At 37.0% G+C, this 21133-nt stretch overlaps 1 protein-coding gene across 5 annotated transcripts in view; it reads right to left on the bottom strand.

The window, feature by feature from the left end:
- sulf1 (sulfatase 1) overlaps nt 1-17888 on the bottom strand; it is a 54595-nt gene extending 36707 nt beyond the window's left edge. The window contains exons 1-2 of one of the 5 annotated variants that reach the window (XM_015353762.2): nt 17666-17886; nt 16819-16894 (exon numbers count right to left, since the gene is read on the bottom strand). The gene's annotated coding sequence lies outside the window, so the exon portion shown is untranslated. Of the gene's footprint in view, nt 1-8072; nt 8182-16818; nt 16895-17665 lie in introns of all 5 variants that reach the window. The other 4 variants (XM_015353761.2, XM_015353764.2, XM_015353765.2 and 1 more) reach the window with 4 other exon arrangements.
- Nucleotides 17889-21133: the final 3245 nt, after the last annotated feature.

Below are 21133 nucleotides of genomic sequence, written 5' to 3'. Positions count from 1 at the left end.
TTTGGAGTCATATTATTTAAAGGGTACCATGGCTTTTCCAGGAAATTTCGAATTTGTTCCAGCAAACAGAACTCCTATACTGTTTGATTTAAAAAAAAAATTTAAACCCAAATCTGATTTTCAAGTCAAGTGAACCATAGACTGTATGAAACAAAACAGAAAAAATATATCAGAAAAAAATGGAAGACAGGAGTTGCTCTATTTTTTGGCTCTTAATATCAAAGAGCAATTCTAAAGTCTGATTGTAATGCATAAAAGTGCACAGCTTAGAGCCAAGCCATGACCTTTTCAAGGTTTTGTCTTTACATACTCTTGTTTTTTTCTTTGTAAGAGGAAATGAGGTGAACATAGCTTTCACACAGAGTAAGTGTAGTACTTGTGTGTGAAGATAAGAATGTCATGTTTATATAGGAGACAGCCAGGCAATGTAGTGACATCCCAGGAGATCTCAAAACCCATTCTGTGAAAGAGTGGCTTGAGCAAACAGAACAGGCTCAAATGACACCTGAAATGAATTTCTCTCACATGAATGAAGCGAAGCACTCTGAGCCAAACTTCTGAAACGTATCTCTAAAGCCAGTAGAAAAAATAAATTCTGAAAACACATCACAGTGGCAAAAATCTTTTCGCCAGGAAAAAAAATCATTAAATAAAATGACCAGCAAGTAATGAGAAGCACAGTGAGGGCACGGCTGTAGACGAACTGCGAGTTAAAAAAAAACAACAACTTGTAATTATGGAGCAAGTAGAGGTTAATTCCACGCTCAAAGGTAGAAAGGAAAAACAGTGCTTCGGTTGATAAGGTGTAAAAAAAAGAGAGAACAAAGGACTGAGCAGGTGAGAATGATCCCAGCAGATGAGAAAGAAAACCCTGATGAATGAAGATCTGGAGGACAGGTGTGAAAAGCTGACCTCTAAATGGATTATTTAATTAATCTTTTAATTTAGTATTGTAACAAAAGTAAGCTCTTTGCGAAACAACTAAGTCTGGGTAATATCAGTACGGTGTTTGCCACATTAATTCAAAATTCTTAGTATCAAGTCTAAGCAGGGACTGGAAAGCTTGTTGAAACCGAGGGGAAAATTGAGAAACGTATAGGTAAAGCTTTGAGGAAAGTCCGCTTCAGCCTGCAAAAGACTTAAAACTGGGATGAAAATTAATCTTTCAACAGGAGAATGTCCCAAAGCAACACTGGTGTGGCTTAACAAGGAAAAAGTGAATGTCCTTGAGGGATTTAGTCTAAGTTCTGACATGCATCCAGTTGACAAATCTCTGGTGATACTTGTAAACTGTCCATGAATGATCCTGAAACCAGATTGTGCAAGTTTACAAAGAAAATAGGTGAAAATTGCACCAGCCCCATGTGCAAAATTAACAGAGATTAATCCAAAAAGACTCAAAGATTAGATTACTGCTAAATATACAATTAACATACTTTAATTTTGAGGTAAGACAGGTGGACTACTGATGGTTCTAATTATTATTATTTTTCCAAAATCAACAATGTGTACTGCATAATTGTAACAGTCATTCTCTTTGGGCACTATCTACATATATATTTTATACTCTCTTTTCTGAATATCAACTCATAGTATCTAAGTGTTTGTGCTCCTCTTAAGTGAGCCCACTATTGTCAGAATAAAGTTTTTACACATTTTTTAATCAAAGCATTAATCATGAAGCTGTAGAAAAAATATTAAATTAAGGCTTTTGGTACCAATTTACAATCTTTGTGATAAACTGGAAAATATCAGAAGGGTTACACGCTGAGAGAACTTAAAGTGGTGCAGATTAAATAGGATGTGATGCCTGACTGACAGCAAATGTTATGGCTAACCAAAAACGTAGGCATTTTCCTATTAGACTGATGTTCTTCAGATGTGGATGCTGATGGAATAGAGTGTTACTAATACCAAAGTCGGAAGCCACAGAACCTGACAGATTCCAGTTCTTTGGGACCAGAAGGTCATTATCAGGGCCCTGCTTAATGAACAGATTCCCAGTCTGTGTGTCTCTACAGTAGCCTTTGGTATACTCATGCTTTCATGAGATTACAGCAGACAAGATGCTCTACTGCTCACTGCTTATTCATTCTCTAATAGTTTTTAAGGATTATAGCAAAGCCCCCTTTTAAAGTAGCCTTTGCGGTGTCTTAATTATAGTCATCTGGATAACCTTAGCTGCTAATATTGAACATTGGAAAAAGAAGAAAGATCCTGATAGTTCAAAGTAACAAAACAAAAGGCCACTGTAGGTTCTTTAGTCAAGTAAACAGCTGCCAAAAGGTGCAGCATGAAAATGTGCAATTTTCAGATTAATGGACTGGGACACAATGGGGCTTTTTCAACAAGTCTACAGATTGCTAATCTTCCGTTTCATAAATATGAAAGAAATAAAAAGGCAGCACTATCTACCTAGCTTAATGTTCCAAAGCCAAAAAATCAGTTTACAGCTGAGCCTCCTCTATTAAATGGGTGATGATGAGGTAGTTTAATTCCCTTGGCTTTTACTTCAGAGAATGTGATGATTCACAGTGTGTATGAACCTTGAGTGCTTTTTCATAGTTGTTTGCAAACATGAAAATGAGTCTCGCAGCAGATGATGCTAAGGACACTTCTTCCAAAAATGAAACTGTCCTGCATAACTCTTGACTTGACCTGGCCATTTTAATGTTCGCTATTATACTATTGTAATTCATATGGGAAAAATCAAAATTAAGACCATGAGAAAGGCAAACGTTCCGAGGTCAAATTCTTCCAGCACGGGGGTACCTTTAAAGCGGAGACGACGGCAACGAAATGTTTTGGCGCGTCCTCTCTTTAAAGCCCTGGCCAAATATGAAGACAGTACGTACAGTTATAATTCAAACGGAATTAAAAACTACACATCCCAGTTACCATGGTGGTGCCTGTGATCATTGCGTTTAACCAACGAAACAGGGCGAAAAATCAGTCACATGACTTTGGGGCAGAGTTTCGAAAGCTTAACCTATCAGCAACAAAGCGAAATTTACACGATAGGCTACCTCAAACTGTCAGTTACACGACTGTGTATGTCGCTTAAGCCACTCCTATTTGGCATTTTAGTTATGGAGGCGAGAAGACGCCCCCCCCCACTCTCTGGGTGTCTGATTTGCCGCCATCTTTAACCGTTCCGTGTCCGAATCGGAGTAGCTAAGCGTACAAAATAAAGTTCATCCCAGCTACAAAACATATATATTTTTGTGGTAAAAGGGAGCAAAACATCAGTATTTACTGTTTTTGATTAGTGTACGATTTATTGTTGAAAAATGAGCCTAAATATAAAGTTAAAATCTCGACAAAGCAATGTAGGAAATACAGAGAAAATAAATCCTTTCTGACATCTAAAATCAGTTTCGATCAAGGTCTCTAAAACAAACAAGAAAAAGAGGATTTTCGGAGGGCAATTACGCTGTGTTTATATAGAATAAGTGATTTATGAGCAATCTAATTTCTTGTTCGTTTAAAACAGTGAAATGTAGGCTGCAAAAGATCGTACCAGAAACAGCACTCTCTCTGCCTGACATAGATGTTCAGGAAAGGCTGAATGAAGTCATGTCAAGTACAATAATTCGGTGATCAATAATAACAGTTGTAGGACAAGAAACAAAAGATAGTGAAAACTTTTTAAGGCTAAAACTCAAATTCATTCTACAAATTAAGGCAAATGAAAATTCAGGACGTTAAAGTGCTAGAGGTGTAAAAAAATACATAAATGCACATGAGCAAAAAGTTTTAGAAATGGAGCAAACAGAAAAAAAGCCATGCCTATAGTGCAGAAGAGGGATGCAGGAACAATTGCTTAGATATACAAAAAAAATCACAAAAAGGTGTATGTTACAAAAGAACATGCAAACATGTTCATCATGTACATGAACATGTACATCAATTTCCCTTCACGATCAATAAAGTCTTATCTATAAACATGAAACAGAGTGAGGAATCAGTAATGAGCATGCATAAAAAACAGCAATTCTGTCAGTGAGCCCTAAATGAATTAATAGCAACTATGGTTTCATGGAGGGCTTCTCAGATAGTTGGGCATTCAGGTAAACAGCCAGGTGAAAGGATTTGTAAACATATTTTGTTAAAGCAAGTCAGTTTTTTCCGCAACACATAAAAGACATTTTTCCAAGAAAGTTTAGCCTTTGTCACTAATGAAACCACTAAATAAAGACATAAATATATAAATATATATAGATTTTTTTATTTAATGTTGGTAGCAGGATGAACTGTCAGGTTGAGCTAAGGGTATATTTTGTTGCAGAGTTGCTGCAAGATGTTAACAGTGAAAAGGGTATTTAGAAATTAGTTATTTCAAGATGAACATTTTCAGAATAATTGCAAATCTAGCAGGATAGAGAAAGCACAGAAAACTGGCAGTTAGATTGATCAGATTAGTATGAAAAGTCATTTAGCATAGGGAATGAGAAGAGTGACAAACTAGTATGCTTTAGATCTTTTTTTCTGAACCAGGGAAAATCTGATCATGTGTCTCTATAACAATAATAAAAAACTTTATTTTATATATCACCTTTAAAACTGGCATCTCAAAGCAATACAGTAGATGTAAAAACAGATAAAAGGACCACAGATTACAAAGTAAATACATATAAGAAAGACAAGCAGTTAGAGGTGCTACCAAAATTAGAAAATGAAGCAGATACAGACACTAAGTCTTCTGAAAAGAAAGGTTCTGAGGTTAGATTAAAATGCACTCAGGGTACATGACTGATATCACTGGGAATACAAATTGAGAGCTCTGGGGTGCAGCTAGAGAAGACCCTGTCACCCACAGAATGTAGATGTTCTTGAGGACAGCTAGAAGACCAGAGTCAGACGGACAAAGGTGGGGGAGTAGACAGATAATAAGCCATATACTGTAGGTACTGAATGAGGATGAGGAATTTGAAGTTGACTCGAAACCTGATAGGTAACCAGTGCAAGGACTTGAAAACAGGTGTAATGCATCCCTGATAGGATTCTTGCTGTCATATTCTGAACATATTTGCAAAATGACTTTTTTATCATTTCGTCCTTTGTGTATAGACATTTGTGCAAAGGCTACTAAAAAACGTCATGCAAATGCATTTCAAATCATCTTGTATGATTAAAATGATTTTTGCCATTCAGTTCTATTTTGTTTCTGATCTGTTTTAGCACACAAGAGCAGCACTTGTCATACAAAGGAGACTGGAATAATTAGACCAGATGACATGGCCCAAAAGTCAATCAGCCATTCATGATGCCTGGTCACCGGAGACCGTTTCAAACAATGCATATTTCAAAGCGGCCTAAATCCGTTCTCTCTCTGCTGATTTCATTTCCATGCAGTCTAGGTCAAAGGAGAACAATGAACAGGAGGGTTATTAAATCCTTATGGCATAGCTAGAATTCTGTGCAATATAGTAGACTGCGTGACTTTTCATTTAATAATGGCCCTTTCGAAAAGCGGGGATTTGGACTGACCTCTATACAGTCTAATTGCTTATGACCAATATGGAGCTGCAAGAATTATCAGAAAAAGAAAATCATTTTAACATCTATTGAATGTTACGTTTTAACACAGAATCATCTTGTTTTCAAATATCTGAAGAACTACAAATTTAAAATGAAGGTAAAATTAGATACCAAAAGAGCTGGGGAGAAAACCAACATACCTTTATGCTTAGATTAGATATATTAGTTAACAGATACACCCACAGTTCCAAAGCATGATAACTTATTACGGGCATGTATCCATTCACCTAAACATCTCAAACAGGAAACTTCAAGTCAGCTCAGGCATTAACTAATACATGGGTACTTCAGTGCCTCCTTATCTTTGAGAATATAGTCTTAAGTGTATTAGCCCCATATCATAAAACCTCACCAAAAAAGAAAATATTTAAGATTACACACCGCCTTCCCCTTGAAACGAGTAGCTAAAACTGTTAAATAATTGAAGGGAAAACAATGGATTTGTTTTACCACTGGGAAAATCTAATAAAAAAAATATATTGGTATAAGGGCTAACTTCCCACACTCAAAATAATACACAACGGTTTATATGAAAGTAAAGATTCTTACTGTACTCAAAGATAATAAAAGGCAATCAAAGATGTTATGTTGGCACTGACCCTTGTCTGGGTACATATGATTACTACAGTCTCATTTCTCATGCTTTATTTTTAGATCCATTATATTTACGTTCTGGAGCTTAACGTGGAATATTTCAGATATACAAGTAGTTGCATGAATACCTCTCAGAATGTCCCCAGAAGTAAAATCAACTTTTCTGTCACATAAAAGAAATCCAAACCAGGTATTTTAATTTCTGGGAGATATTTGTTTCCTGTTGTTCCATAACATACAGAACAAAAAAGCTGTAGTACCAACATGACTTGAACATTAATAATAAACACTGAGGACCTACATTTTAAAACAGATTTTAATTCTGATTCAGTTTTTTGTAGGTTTTATTAATACTTTACATACTGTATCAATACTAATAACATATCCTTTTACTTTTAGCCAGACTTTTCATTTAGTTGTAAAACTATAAAAGAACAAGATGATCACTGTATCCCTCTATATATTATTAGCATAACATGAGAAAATATTTAAAAAAAACCTAGTTACAGCTGTGGCCGTGAACAGTGGGAGTCGACTCTCAATGGGTATACACAATCAACACTAAATAAACACTTTAGTCTGAAATGTTACAAGCTAAGTGTTTATGTATTTCATCAAAAAGGACAGTGATGTCCTGAAAGAAAATAATAATAAAAGTTATCTTAGCTCTGTCCAAAGCCTGTGTGTGTAAGCATTTACCATATGCCTGACTTCCAGCCCTGAAGTAAGCTGTTCTTGGTCCTCAGTCTATTCCACCCATACCACTTGCCTGATATTAATCACACTGAGCAGGTTCAAGGCCTCTCAGGCCACATGGAGAATCAACTGGGAGCTGTTTTATTGTCATGAGAGCCCTGATGCTGCACCATAGTAAAAATATTAATAGGAGAATATAATGTACTTTGTGGAGCTAGCAAACTGATCAATCCAGAGGGAAATACACAGGACTAGCAGGGAGTGTCTAGATAGTGTGTTACCTGCAGCACACTGTACAACCTCAATACCTCCAGCACATTTGATCCAGTCCTTGCAACTTTGCAATGTTACTAAAATGGAAATTCTGAACTATTCAAAGCTAAACAAATATTTAGTAAATTAAATAGATAATACCTCTAAACAAATTGTTTTACAACAATAGACTACTTCAGTGCAAAGCACGACCATCTTTTGCCTGAATCTAATTCAGGTACCAATTATAGAACAACATCCACATGCCAAAATATGCTACCAGATGTTTCTTTAAAAAATGTAATCATTTTCATGAAAGGCTTTATTATGCCATCTAGATTTTAAATATCATAAAGTATGGTAATTACAAAGAACGGAATCACATGGAAAATCACAGGTGACTTTTTTCTCAAAGCAGTGCTAGTAATGACTACCCCCAAAAACCTGGGGTTGGTGAAAAAAGGTGAGTATTTGATTACAGCCAGCTATTTTAAGATATACATTCTGTAATTTCAGAAGAACTGTAATAGCTTTGTGTAAACAATTTGCACCATGATTGAATTAATCCAAAGCCCTTGAAATGGAAAAGGAGCCTTTGTAGTCTCCATCCTGGCAGAACGCAGTCATTAATTATGAATGCATGTAAATATGCAATTAAATTAATCTCCCGAGACTTCAAAGATATTTTCTTCATACCACCAGGAGGTCCAATGGGAAAGCTGAAGGGAGTGAGAGAATGTTAAGAGGGAAATGATTAAAATATATAAGAAGGGTTTCAAGAGGGACCTTCCATGCACGCTGTCAATGGCTCCCTGCTGAGGCACTGCAGTAGCTGTGATGTGGAGAGAGCATGCCTGACACAGGAAAGGTCAGGAATTAAAGCAAAGGCTCAGGCACCTTTTGGAGTCCTGCTCCCAGACAAGCCTGCTGTGAGCTGAGCAATAATCAGGGAAGTCCCAGGTGGCAGAGAGTTAGAAAAGTCAACATACCCAGTGCTCTGCATTCGGGAGCAACCAGCTTCGCAGCAGAGCCCACAGCTATAAATGACTGTAGGTTTCTTGAAAATGGAAATTGGGTCCAGGCGTTATGCTCGGGAAACTGGAATATACAGAAAGTTGCAAGATTGTTTATCTTGTTGCCCAGAGTGAAGCTTCACGACTGAACAACAGCAATGAACTAATGGCTTCAGTTGAAGCGTTTGTGAAACATGTAGCAGGCCCATACAGAAATCTAGAAATTGCGTATTTACAAATCAACCAGCAGCATGAATTTCCCAAGAGAAGGTTGAATAGATATTTCACAAGGCGTTCTCCTAATCCTCAAAGCACGAATAACGTTCATCTTACCATCCAGCTGTGATCAAGAATCACTTGGCTGCTGGTTCTGCACTTACTACAGTACATTATCAAGCAAGGATGCTGAGCAGTCATTTGTGGCTCGTCCAATTAATTCTAATCAGAGCCATAGTGCAACCCACTAATTGTACTACTTGTAATTATCAAGTGTCACACTATTACCTAATCTTTTTAACAGTAATTCAGTTCTGCAGAATCAGAACTTTAAAAAACATTCTTGGTCATTAGGGAGGACTTGCTGAATTTAGCACTATTATCTGATTCTCAAAAGCAGCTAGTCTTTGTAAGTGCCTAGTTCCTTCCTGCTACTAAGAAAGCAGCATACTACTAAGGCAAGAACTTTAATGAGAGACCCACACACAGCAGAAATTCAAGGAGAAAGAAACCAGCTATAATAGAATGGAGTGTGCAGTGCATTTAATGTGTACAGTGTCTTAAAAAAGATGCTTTCAGCAATAACCAAGGAATGTGACCGGTGGCATCTATTTTAAACTAAAGGTTAAGTGCTTGCAGACAAATAGATGGATCTTAAATGGGAAATTCCATGTTGCTTTTGCTGGGTTACCAGATTTTTATTCAACTTATCAAAATGGTTTTGGAGGAGGAAAAGCTCGGCAGCTGTTCACTTTCACAAATGCACAGGATCTTGCCCTTTTTAGAAGAAAAAAAAAGAAAAATATACAGGACCTTCCACATCTGTCAATATCCACAACACACCAAATAAACTTGATTGCTCTTATTTTAAATTTCAAGGAAGAAGTGTGTTAAAAACATATATTCTTATTTTATTATAAATATTTTTTTCCAGATAACTTAAAAAAGTGAAAACACGGAAACTAAGAGTGTACCACCGTTGAACAGATTTTTGCACACTATCAGTTCATAGTGATGATAACCAGTATTGTGGATAATTAGTATTAGTATTCACCCTAGATAAGGTGGAAGTGTGCAGAAACCCAATTTTTTACTCTTCAGTTGACAAACCCATTGAAAACATCAGATAACCAAAAGGTTTTTAAAATACATCATCTTCTCGTAGGCATTTTAAACAGTGTGGTTTGTGTCATTGCAGGATCCTAGAGTAGCAGCTCAACTGAAGACAAAATGGTCAATTTTCTCTTGACTGCCAAACAAACAGGTAAGGATAATCCAGTTTTCAGATTTTCCTTGAAGGTAGTTATATCTAAATATCTGCTGCCTATCTTTAAATGTAATGTGTTAAAACAAACTGATTGATAAAATGCAACTAAAAGTCCCTATCCCATCTAAATGTACACCATGCAGAAATAGTGTCTAGGAATATTAAGCCAAATAAATAAAAAATACTGGTGATAATACTAAACAGAAAAAACAGGATGTTATGACTGATAGTTGAAAGCTACATGTATATTAAACGGTTAAACACTGGGGGTTATTTCAGGTCACGTACTTTGATTCATTTCATTTTATTTCAGATTTTTACCAACCAGTAGGTACATTTTTCATTATACCATAAATGCAAAGGTTCTGTGATTAGATTAATACTAAAGACAAAATTATACTTTTGCCACACTACTCTTTTGGTATATTGCTGATATTTGTGTTGGCCGTGTTCCAATTCCTTTCAAAACATGTGCTGTTTCTTAAAGTGCTTACATATATTAGTAATGTTATTCTTTTTGTTCCATGTATACATACAGTATATACATTTTGCAAGCTTAATATCCAATCCCATTCATGTTCCCTCACTTAAGTCCAAAACCAAATCTAAAACTAAGATGAAATTATTTTCTGAACTTCAAGAGATTCATTGCAGAAAATGGAAAATATCCTTTTTCTTGATGAACTGCTAGAAGATGCCAGATGTACGAGTGTAAAAAAAGCAGTTTATACTCATGCCATATCCTTCAGAACATTCACGGTCCCCTTTCACGGTAAAGCATCAGCACTTTCAGACACACATAAGCCTAACCAGGGTATCTACAAGGAAACCGAAAGGTGTAGATTCTGTTTATACTAAAGTATATTGCACTTAACTGTGAGTTTGAGGTCAACATTCCAAAAGTGTCAGTATTTTCAATGTCCTTTTTGGATATATTACCTTATTTCAATTCTATTGTAAACACAGCTCCCCTGACAGCACGGTGTGACAGACATCTTTCACCATATTGGAATCACAAGTTTGGATTCTGTCATCACTATTTCTATCAGCAACCTAATTCTCTTTAAAACCTTTAGTAACCAGGCTTAGAGTTTCTTAGATTTTGAGATTATCATTGGGCATCCAGAAATATACCTACCAGGAGTATAAAGCACTCACTAGCCTTGAAATTAATATGTTTAGTCTTGATGTGGATGATACTTTTTATATTTATAAACAAGTCACCTTAACCATTGTATGTAATTCTTCTAAATATAAACTCTCTACTAGTAGTGAAATGTAAACAGAAGACTTATGTAAATATTTAAACCATTATTTCCCATCCATCCAGAATGTAATCAGTAATACTCAAGGCATACTACAAAAAAGGACAAGGAAATGCTGAATTGAGTCGTGACCTGAGCTGTATATAACAGCTGTATTCAGCATGGAATACAACCACAGTAGCATCTGGAGTACTGTATTTGTATTACAGTTTGAGGATACAAAGACAACACAACATTCAAGCTTCATGCAAACATTTAATCTTTACCATCTACTAAAAGTACAACTTGGCAACATCCCCTCAAAATATTTATTTTCAGTCATGTTTTTGGCAATTATGTTTTTATCAAGCGGTACAAATGTGCACAATTGCACCATTTCTGTCGATTACAAATGCAACAAGTGGTTTAGCATATTTAAGCAAGTCAATAAAAATCATTAGCAGAGGAATGTTAGCTGCATGCTTTTATAATAGCTATACACTTAGAGTTAAATGCTTCATAATCTGATGAGAACTGACAAACACAATGCTTCAGAGGTCTACGACTAAGAGTCTGCAGTGTCCCTGAAGCAGTTTGAAACAAATTCCAGACAGGGGACTCAGAAGCTAAAAGCGCCGTCACCAGCAGTTCTCAAGCAAATATTTGGCACAGTTTGAAACAACGTGCCTGCAGAATGCAGCGCATGTGCTGGCGTATACTTAGAACACTGATCCAGAGAAAAGCTGTGAACAACCTGCTGTATCGTGATAAAGCTTTGCTGTGGCTGAGACCTCTACAGTTTCACTTAGACATTTGTGCTGGTTCTCATGTCCCTGGTCACCCCCCTCATTATTCTAGCTGGTCCCATCTGTCACACCCACAGGCTGTGAATTTTTCCAGGGAGGCTCTGGCAAAATGATGTATTTCTAATATATTGAAACTATTGCAATTTTGGTATTCTATCTGCAAAATGCAATGACCATGGAAAACACGGAATTACCCGAGATCATTTGTGAGAGGTTTTTTTTTAGATAAAATGCAAAATTCGGAATGCGTTGAAAAAACCTTTACCACCAGCTAAGAAACTCCTCAATCTCCACTCTGCCTGAATATTAATAAATAAACCAAGCTCACATTTTGAATATTAAGTGAATCAAAATTTCTCTTAGTACAGACAGCAGTGTAAAACTGTAATTTATAAAGACCATAAAGAGCACATTCACAATGCTTCCCTCAAAAACACTGCAACATGTCTTCACTTGCACTGCCAAAGTGAGCAAATACCTGACCTCTGGTGAACATGAACCCAACCATGCTGCCCAGAGCTGCAGGACATGCAGCAGAGCTGGTCTGATACCCAACTAGATCCGTCAGAAATGGTTTTAGACAAGCTATAAATCACAACCTTGCTTTTACTGGGGAAAAAAAACATTTTTAAAAAAACTAAGCTTAAAAAAAGAATTAACGTGAGCAATGACCCACATAATTGATGAATAATTATAAAATGACAAGCTGCCTGTTCTTTTAATCTATCATGGTGTAGTTTCCCAAGCCTAACAAACCAACCATTCATAAATTCACTGTGTAACTGTCGAAGTAGAAGGACCTTGATTTAACCTACTCTGTAATCGTGCCTTGGAAATGGCCTTTCGAGAAGTGATGGTAGCGCAGAATCAGCTGCATGATTTATTTTTTATGTTTACACAGTGATTGTGCCATGGCAGCCTAATTGAGAAATAACACATCATGCAAGTTGGAAATGACAGATCTCCAACAATCTTCAGCTTGGAGCTTGGCAAGGCCGAAGTATTGCAACTAGAATTTCATGGACTGCCTTCTAATGTGTAAACCACAGCTGAGGTAAGCAAAAGAAGTTTCCCCTCATGCCAAAAAAGCACAGTAAAGTGAGGAGCAATTTAAACATACATAGCACATGCTAAAGACCTTCCACACACAGGACTAACAGGAAAATGTTTTTTATTCAATTTTTTTCTCGCAGCACAGAAGAAGTGAGGCGGGGAATCACAAGTTGTCTTTTTATCACGCTTTGGCCAGTGACTTATACGTTCACCACTTGAGGCTCTCCAAAGTTTGGCCTTAGTCCGATGAAAGCCTTCGCCTCCAGCGGGCCGGTTTTTCGGACCAAGTTTCGTTCCGATGCTATTTGCCTGGAGTCTAATTGTGGATGATAATGGCAGGCCATTCATTTTCAAATAAAAAAAACAAAACAGATTGCTTCTCTCCGGGGAGCAGATTAATACATGAGAGAGCTGCCGGGGCAAGAGAACAGAGAGGTGCTGGGAGTACAGACGTGACGTCTGGCAGTTCTCTGACCCCCCCATTCACACAAGCACAGCTTGGCCACTTGACACAATGGGAAGGAACCGAGGCAGCAGTGCTGACTGGGAAGATACATTCTCTTTCACTCCATCAAGAGCGGAACTCAAGTTCTTCTACGTGCGTCAAGCAGAAAAATGGCACATCCGTCTATACATTAATATATGGAAAGCTCTTTTGTTTTCGAGATTCACATGAGGTTTAGTCCCACCCTTAAAAGGCCATTCTCTTAACATTCAGCCTGAAATAAAAGTTAAAGTCATGTCATGAAAATATTAGAAAAATGTAAATCCAAAATTATTCATTCTTTATATCTTCATGGGAAACAAATTAACACTTTTTTTGGAAGTGAGATTATTTATGAAAAAAGAACTATGCAATTGTGTGCATGACCTACTATAAAATTATGGCTCACTCCCATTACTGTTTTTGGTATAACCTGGACATTTTCCTATCTTACGACTTTGCAGAGCTTGTACGATATTGCAACAATTGTGTGTGACAAAGAGGACACAAGAGGGCGCCATAATGAGGTTCCCTAAAAAAAATAATGACTCTCAAATTTGGTTGAAAGAACTACGAGTTAACCATCAGTCCCAGGGCATAAAATCATCATTATATTACAAGAGGATTCAAGATGTCATATATAACGGAAAAAACGCTTAGGAAAATGGAAAATATAGAGTTCATCAACTAGTAGGTTGGTGATTTTGAAAATTAGTTATGATCTTCTCTTACGCTCACGTACGAAGCAAATTGTACTATCCAGCATCAGGCATACTGACACTCCTTTGGCACATAGAAGTTCTTGATGACCAATAGCATTAATATGGATCCTTCTTGTGTGTATTTCTGAATGTTTGGACATAAAAACGTTAACTTTCATTATGTAATTTTGAGAATGAGGCACTGTAAATTTTATTTTCAACTTTACCACTGGACGTTCTCAAACTGCCTTTCAATGATATTAAATGAAAATTGGTCATAACACATTGTATAGCAACATGTGGAAATGTTTTGGCGGCTGCAATCTGTGTGCCTACTGTTTATATAGCTCCACTTGAAAGGGAAAACTCCCTAAAGACCCCTTGTGGGACCAGTACTGCTGGCTTTCTCACACACAACCATACTCTCTGTTATTGCACTACATGAAGCAGAGGAATCAGGAAGTGTTAATTAGATTACTTATCAAACAGAAGAGCCCTGTGTAGCAGGATGGCACTTAGGGTTTGGAGGTTAGTAAAATTAAACACACTACGATAAGCAAACACTGGAAAAGCAATGCACCTAGTCAATATCTTCACCTACTCCATTAGTGGCTGAAAGCATGGAGCAATACTTGAATTTGTAAAGGTGCTCCACTAGAATGGTTAAAAGCAAGGATATTGTGTCTCAAGCTTTTTTTCTATCCCAAACCTCTGCAAATCCTCAACGAGGAGACTGATCATGAATTGAACTCGTAAGTGCATGGCAGGAAGAAAACATTTCTATAATCCCTCACTCTGCATGTAATAATCAAAGCCCACATTTCATCGATATAATGTAAACGCATGCAGTGACAAGGGGGTCACAAATATGAGAACACCTGTACACTACCTGCAACCCCACTGAGCAAGGCAAACTAAACATAAACCATTTATAAAGCATCAACCTTTCAAAAAAAGTTATAACAGGGTGTTTTACCGAGATCTTTCCTCACTTATTCCCATTAACCTGTCACCCCTTGAAATGTGTGTACATACCCTTCCCAATCGGAATGCTGGAGACAGTACAGTTCTCAGAACTAAGTGAGACAAGAGACCTGTGTGAGAATTAGCTGTTGTGGCTTTTGAGTGAGGAGCCTGGATAGGACAGTGATGGAGCCCCCATGACTCCAAGGGGAGTAAAATACAACATTTATTTAGTCTTAATTAATTGCAATAACAAGCCAAGTCAATGTTTCTCATAATGAAGCACAGACCACAATCAAAAGATAGAGAAACAATGATAGTTGTGCAAATTAAGGCAGGCATTGGGTATAGAGGGACTAAACAGGGCTATATTAACTAAATAGAAAACAAACTGAAATGTCACCAACCCAAAGTAAAAATAATATGAATATTATGTAAGGAGTTGTGGAGACTATACTGAAGCATAGTGTTGATTAGGAAACTTTGAAAAACACCAAGAATGGTTGAAGCACTGGGGCTAATTTGACAGTGCACGAGCAGGAGACTCATGAAACATACTGCATGAGCTGTGTTTTTAAGGAATGGTTTATTCGTCACCACACGCAACACCCTCCGGAAAGTCTCAGACCCGCATGTCAGTGGTCAGCCTCACTTCACAGATCAATCCATGACAACCCAACAAACACTGTGTTCCACCTGAATGAATTGTTCTTCCTCTTTATTATTAAGAGATACAGAGTTGGTAAAAAATCTTCCAGTGCAACAAGTCTGAAGCATAGAACTAATGAATACAAAACAGCTACTGTAATAATATTTATGTTGGCAGACCTACCCACAGATTTCCAAAACTTTTTTTTACAACTGCTGCTATTGTTTACGTACAGCAATACAAGTGTATTTATGTCCTGTTCTTAAATGCACTTGACATTAGTTGCCATATTTTCCCTTTCAAATTCTTCAATGCAATATGCGCTAATATGCACATGTCAAAGGGATGCCATCTGAAACCCACTCTTATATTTTACACTAATTGTGTCTGTTACAACCAATTCATCCAGGCTTCTTATAAGACCACAACACAAGCTTGCTGTTAAAAAATCTAGGTCATAAGAGATGCTGTTGAGAAACCAGACACAGAGACATTACACAGAAACCAAAGCTAAATCTTTTTAATCTGCTAGCAAAGTTACATAAAATTGTTTCCTGGTCTTTGAACTAAAAAGTTGCTTAAGTGAGGAAAACAATTCTCACAATAAATTCTACTTCAGAAGGTCTTGAAAGTGAAATCTGAGAGGGAAATGAGATTGACCTTTAAAAATAAAATCTTTGACTCTGGTGCTTGATATCACACTATGTGCCTTTATGTCATTAATTGTGATATTAATAAAATTACCTCCAGAGTTGCCCTTATAATAGCTGTTACAATCCAGCAAATGTTTTCCTACTTTCTTGTATTTTCTACCAAAGCGTAGAGATTTGCTCTGTGCAGCAGAGTAAATATTGTATGTGATTTTCCAAAGTCGTCTTAAATTTAAATGCAAAACAGAAGCTGAAAATAACCTCATTAATTTATCAAAATTTACTTTTTTTACCTTATTTTTATCTTAAATATCTAAAATGCTCACAAAGAAATCTATAGTAAACATTTAATATATATATATAAAGTTTGAATAAAAAATGGAAAGTTTAAAATATGCCTGTGTTTTAGAATACTGCATATTCTAAAAATAAAAATAAAAGCTTGAGTTTATTTGCAGGGCATTACGTTCACATATGTAGCTTTCTATATAGTGCATGTGTATATTCAAATTTAACTTTAAAATATAGGCTTGAAAAACGTTTGCCTGTTTATTTTTGGCAAAGTCTTATTTTCTCTGCCCCAACAGCTATAAAACACATTTTCCAAACACTTAACAGAGCATACATTGCCTCAGGCAAAATAATCTAAATAATATATATCATATTCCTACTCTACTGGCAAGACTTACGTGAAGTTAAATAGTTGAATTGAAGCATTTTAGGTCTCCTCAGGGTATCTGCAATCTCTGAGACTTAAATGCTTTCCTACAGATATATAGAAATGTACATATAATATGAATATATTCATTGTCATCGGCATATCTAAAATCGTACTGTTATGATCATTTGACACATTCTGCTCATTTTAATAATCTTTTGATGTAAGATATCATCCTAATCTTTGCATATCTGCAAAATGTGCAAACAAACACAGGCAACAAGAAACAAGAACAATGCATTTGCAATTTTGTTTGTAAAACTGGATATAAACATAAAGGCATTCAAAGGTTACATCCTTTTTTGCAAAGTGCCAACCAATTAATACTGTCAGAGTACCAATGGTTTTAGGCACATGAAATATATAATCAATTTTTATCTACTTTTACTTCTAGGAACTAACTTTAAGACTCTGTTCATTTAAATGTTATCTACAGATATGTGTCTCTTAATCCATCTGAAAACAGAAATATATTTCAAACACAACTGCACGAGGTGGACTGTTTCACAGTTTTTAAATCCGTAGACACTAATCTTCCCTTACCACTGGAGTTTTAAACAAGTGAAAAAAAAACAAGATTTCAGCAACTTCATAGAAGTGCATTGAGCAAACACAAAGATCTATAAGTCTTACAAAACACTACAACATCACAGCTTTTCTTAAGTTGTGTTTTGGATCAAGGCTGATTAAGAGAGACAAGCTTTAATTCATATCTTTCAATTCAAGAGTACCTGCAATGCCTATAAGCTTTTATATCCTGTGTCTTAGATGTCTGCAGCATGAAATGAGAAAAATAAATATATATTTTTTCACAATACCTGAAAATGAGTATTGGTCCTCTGATTCAACACAGGATTTTTTTCGGCTCTCAGAAAGGTTCACCCTTGAGGACCACACAGCTCCTGGAAGACAACCTTTTCTTGCCTAATCCTTTCTCGAATGTGATGACACACACTAACCCCAACCATCTGTTGAAACACGTCCTCAAGCACTCAGCACAGTGGTGTGTCAAGACAAACTACCCAATCCAATCACCGCGGCTGCTGGGTGGCACTTAAAAAGCAGGAGGCAGGGACAAGGACAGAGGGGAAAAAATACTATAGGTCTGAAAACCCTGGGCACGGTAACCTGAGATTGAGAGAGAGAGAAATAATTGCTATAAAAAGAAGAAAGGGAGGAGGTGCCGGGGGAGAGAGTTGAGAGGGAGTGAGTTGTGCCCGTTGACCAGTAATGCTACTTCTCACAACTCCCTGTTATCCCACAGCAACCAGGGGACCCTTGCTGGCAGACACACACACAAACTGAACCGCAACTTCACTTTTCGTTTTAAAGAAAAGCAACCTGCAGAAGGCTGAAGTTGTGTTTCTTTTTTCTGCCTTTCAGGACAGAATTAGCCTTTATTTGTTTCTTTAAAAAATGTCAGTTTGCAGAACACTCTTACAAACACACACATCAACCCATTAAAAATAAAAAAAATAGTAGGATATACGAGTATGTGACAGAGCCATTTGACTCAAACTAATAAAACAGCGTTGCTTCTGCGGCGGGCTGCTGTTGGCGCTAAACTGTTACATGTGTAGCACCAGCAGTGCACAGGCAACACTACTCACACCTTAGCGTGATAAATCTTCTGACCTCTCTCTAGCATTCCTGCTTTCTGAAGCAATTGCTGAAATTCAAAAAGGGGAGCAGAAGAAAATAGGTTTAGCAATTGGTTCACAGGCTTTGAAATTTGAAATCAGGTCATATAAGTCATTTAGACACAGCTAATAATCACCAAGATCCTGTGATGGGCTCATCCAGACGGAAAAGAAATACGCTTCCAGTTTTTGTTTGCAGTAAGCATCCGACTCAGGAAAGAAAATGGTTATCTTTGTATGGATTGTGTTATTTGCTCAAGGGTAAGTTGTTGTTTTCGTGTTGTTTCTTGCAAAGCTTATTTTGGTGCCGAAGTGGGCATGCATCTCGTTTTTTTTTTAATTTACAGCCGTATAAATATAATGGAGGCACACCCACCACTTTTCAATAAGAAAGGAAACCGTTAACCTGAAAGAAGCCAAACGTCTTTCAGACATTCACACTTCTAATAAACGAAACTAATTAAATGAACGTGCATCTGACGTCACGGCTTTTTATTGTCTTGAAATCTCTCGCACCTCTACAGAAACTAGGGATAAGTAATTGGAAATCCTCCTAAAACACGCGTTACAAGTGCTTCACGGCTATATCCTGGTTTAATACACGTTCTAAACAAGTCGCTTCTTTTCTAGCAAAACTGCAGCTGATTGATCAGCACAGGGAATCCAAGGACAAGAGCAGTTAAGGGTCACCATTTGCATTCCCTTATAGCAGATTTCACACCTGTTCACCCGGTATCTACCCCTGCAGACAGAGAGGGCTTAAGCAGTTGTTGATGAACCCCCTGAAACAGAAACCACCTAATACTTCCAATCCAAACAAACAAGCAAAACGGACAGTTTCAACAATGGTGAATGACAATGGAAGAGAAATACTTCTGGCCAGAAGTAAATCATTTGTTCATGTGCATCTAGGTCTGTACCCAGGTTTTGTTTTACAGTGTTATGTAGTGTTTTATGAAACAGTAAGAAGACTCTCTGAAGTAGAAAAAAAAACATTTTTTTTCAGCCTGTCTAGCTAATATTTCTTCACTTTTTAACACGTTGCTACGGAATAAAGATGGTCAAGACAGGAACTCTGATATGAACCACCAGATGGCAAAACATGACTTAGCAACACAGGAGTCTTTACGAGAGAGAGAGGGGGGACTGACTCATTGGGGCATTATTTCCCAGACCTGGAAGAGAAAAATAACAAGTTAATTCCACTCAAATGGCTAAGAGTTCAGTCCCACTAGGAAAGTTCAGAACTACGCTGAGCTTTTTCAATGCTGTGTGATCATAACAGTGCCATTGATAAAGTTCTATTTTTAGGACATGCATTCAGTCTTTTTTTTCTTTAATTAAATATTTCAGTGCTGCCTCATCATAATTTTTCCCACACATTCAGCCACGGTTCCTAGTTTCAACCCACTATGTACATTTGGAACCCACAGACATTAGGTTACAATAGACCAAAACTCCCCCTAGCACCAATCTAGTTGACACATGCTCGCATATCTATTTTCCTACATGTGTACAAAACTGTGTACAGGCTGCTGTCTGCTGTGGTGCACATACAAATAGTTAAATATGGGAAACACATATTAAATCAATTGATAACAAACGGGATTCCTCAAAATCTGATCACTACTTGGATTTCGAGGTGAGTGTAAGAGTGTGAAATGTTAAAATGGGGAGCTGCACACAAATTACATTTTCTCAATTGACAAAGGAACCCCCACCCCCAGCTGCAGTGCACACCCACCAACACCTCCCACCCAACCCCCATGGTAGAGAAACCAGTCTGCAAAGACCTCGGAGTCTGGCTAACAATGCTTTGTGGTCTTGAGGTGACTCGCAAGGCTTTAGAAAGTTTCTCTTTCTCAGCCAGCGTGCCATCCAAGTACCGTGCTAAAGTAAATACAAGGTTACCACCACCTGAAACCATTAAATTCTCATTTAAAATATAAGGCAAAACAATGGAAATGTCTTTTATTCAAGTTTTTTTTCCCCCCACAAATCAGGTTTCTGCTGGTAAGAAGTAGCCGCAGCCAGTATCTAGAATAGCAAAATTTTAGAGGGATGAGCAACAAGACAGTTCTGAAAGCTAAATAAGTTTAATAAGATGTTAAATACTGCTTTAAGTACAGTAGTTTGTATACAACATAAGCCAAAATACACATGCAGAAGATGTCACTGTTAAGTAAATGCTATATGTAACAAGAAGAATGCTATCTACACCGAAAAGGGCTCCACAGCCGAAATGTGGTGTTTTCTTTCTTCTCTTTTCAGCATGGAATAAACCTATTACATGTTCCTTTGCAGCCTACGCATTCTGACGCAGCTGCCCACCTGAAATAATTCATATGTAACAAGATATTTCCTTTTCAAAAACGACATCTATACAGACAATAGGGAACAAACAAACTCCATCTATCAACTGCTTATAAGGATTTTTTAACATTACACAAACGCAGTACAGGACATAATGCAAAAAGTAATCTGAAGTAATGCATTGTTGTGCACATGTAAAGAAATACATTCCACATTCCTTTTGAAAACCTGTAACCTATTATTTCGAATGCAATGTAAATAGAGTAATTTCTCCAGAAGCACATAGGGACAATTTATAGACATCAATGGAGGATGGGAGGATGCCACAGTACC

This window comes from Lepisosteus oculatus, chromosome 6 (assembly GCF_040954835.1).
Source record: "Lepisosteus oculatus isolate fLepOcu1 chromosome 6, fLepOcu1.hap2, whole genome shotgun sequence".
Taxonomy (NCBI): Eukaryota; Metazoa; Chordata; class Actinopteri; order Semionotiformes; family Lepisosteidae; genus Lepisosteus; species Lepisosteus oculatus.
The sequence above is the reverse complement of the archived record's forward strand: the minus strand, read 5'-3'. Positions and strand labels throughout refer to the sequence as shown.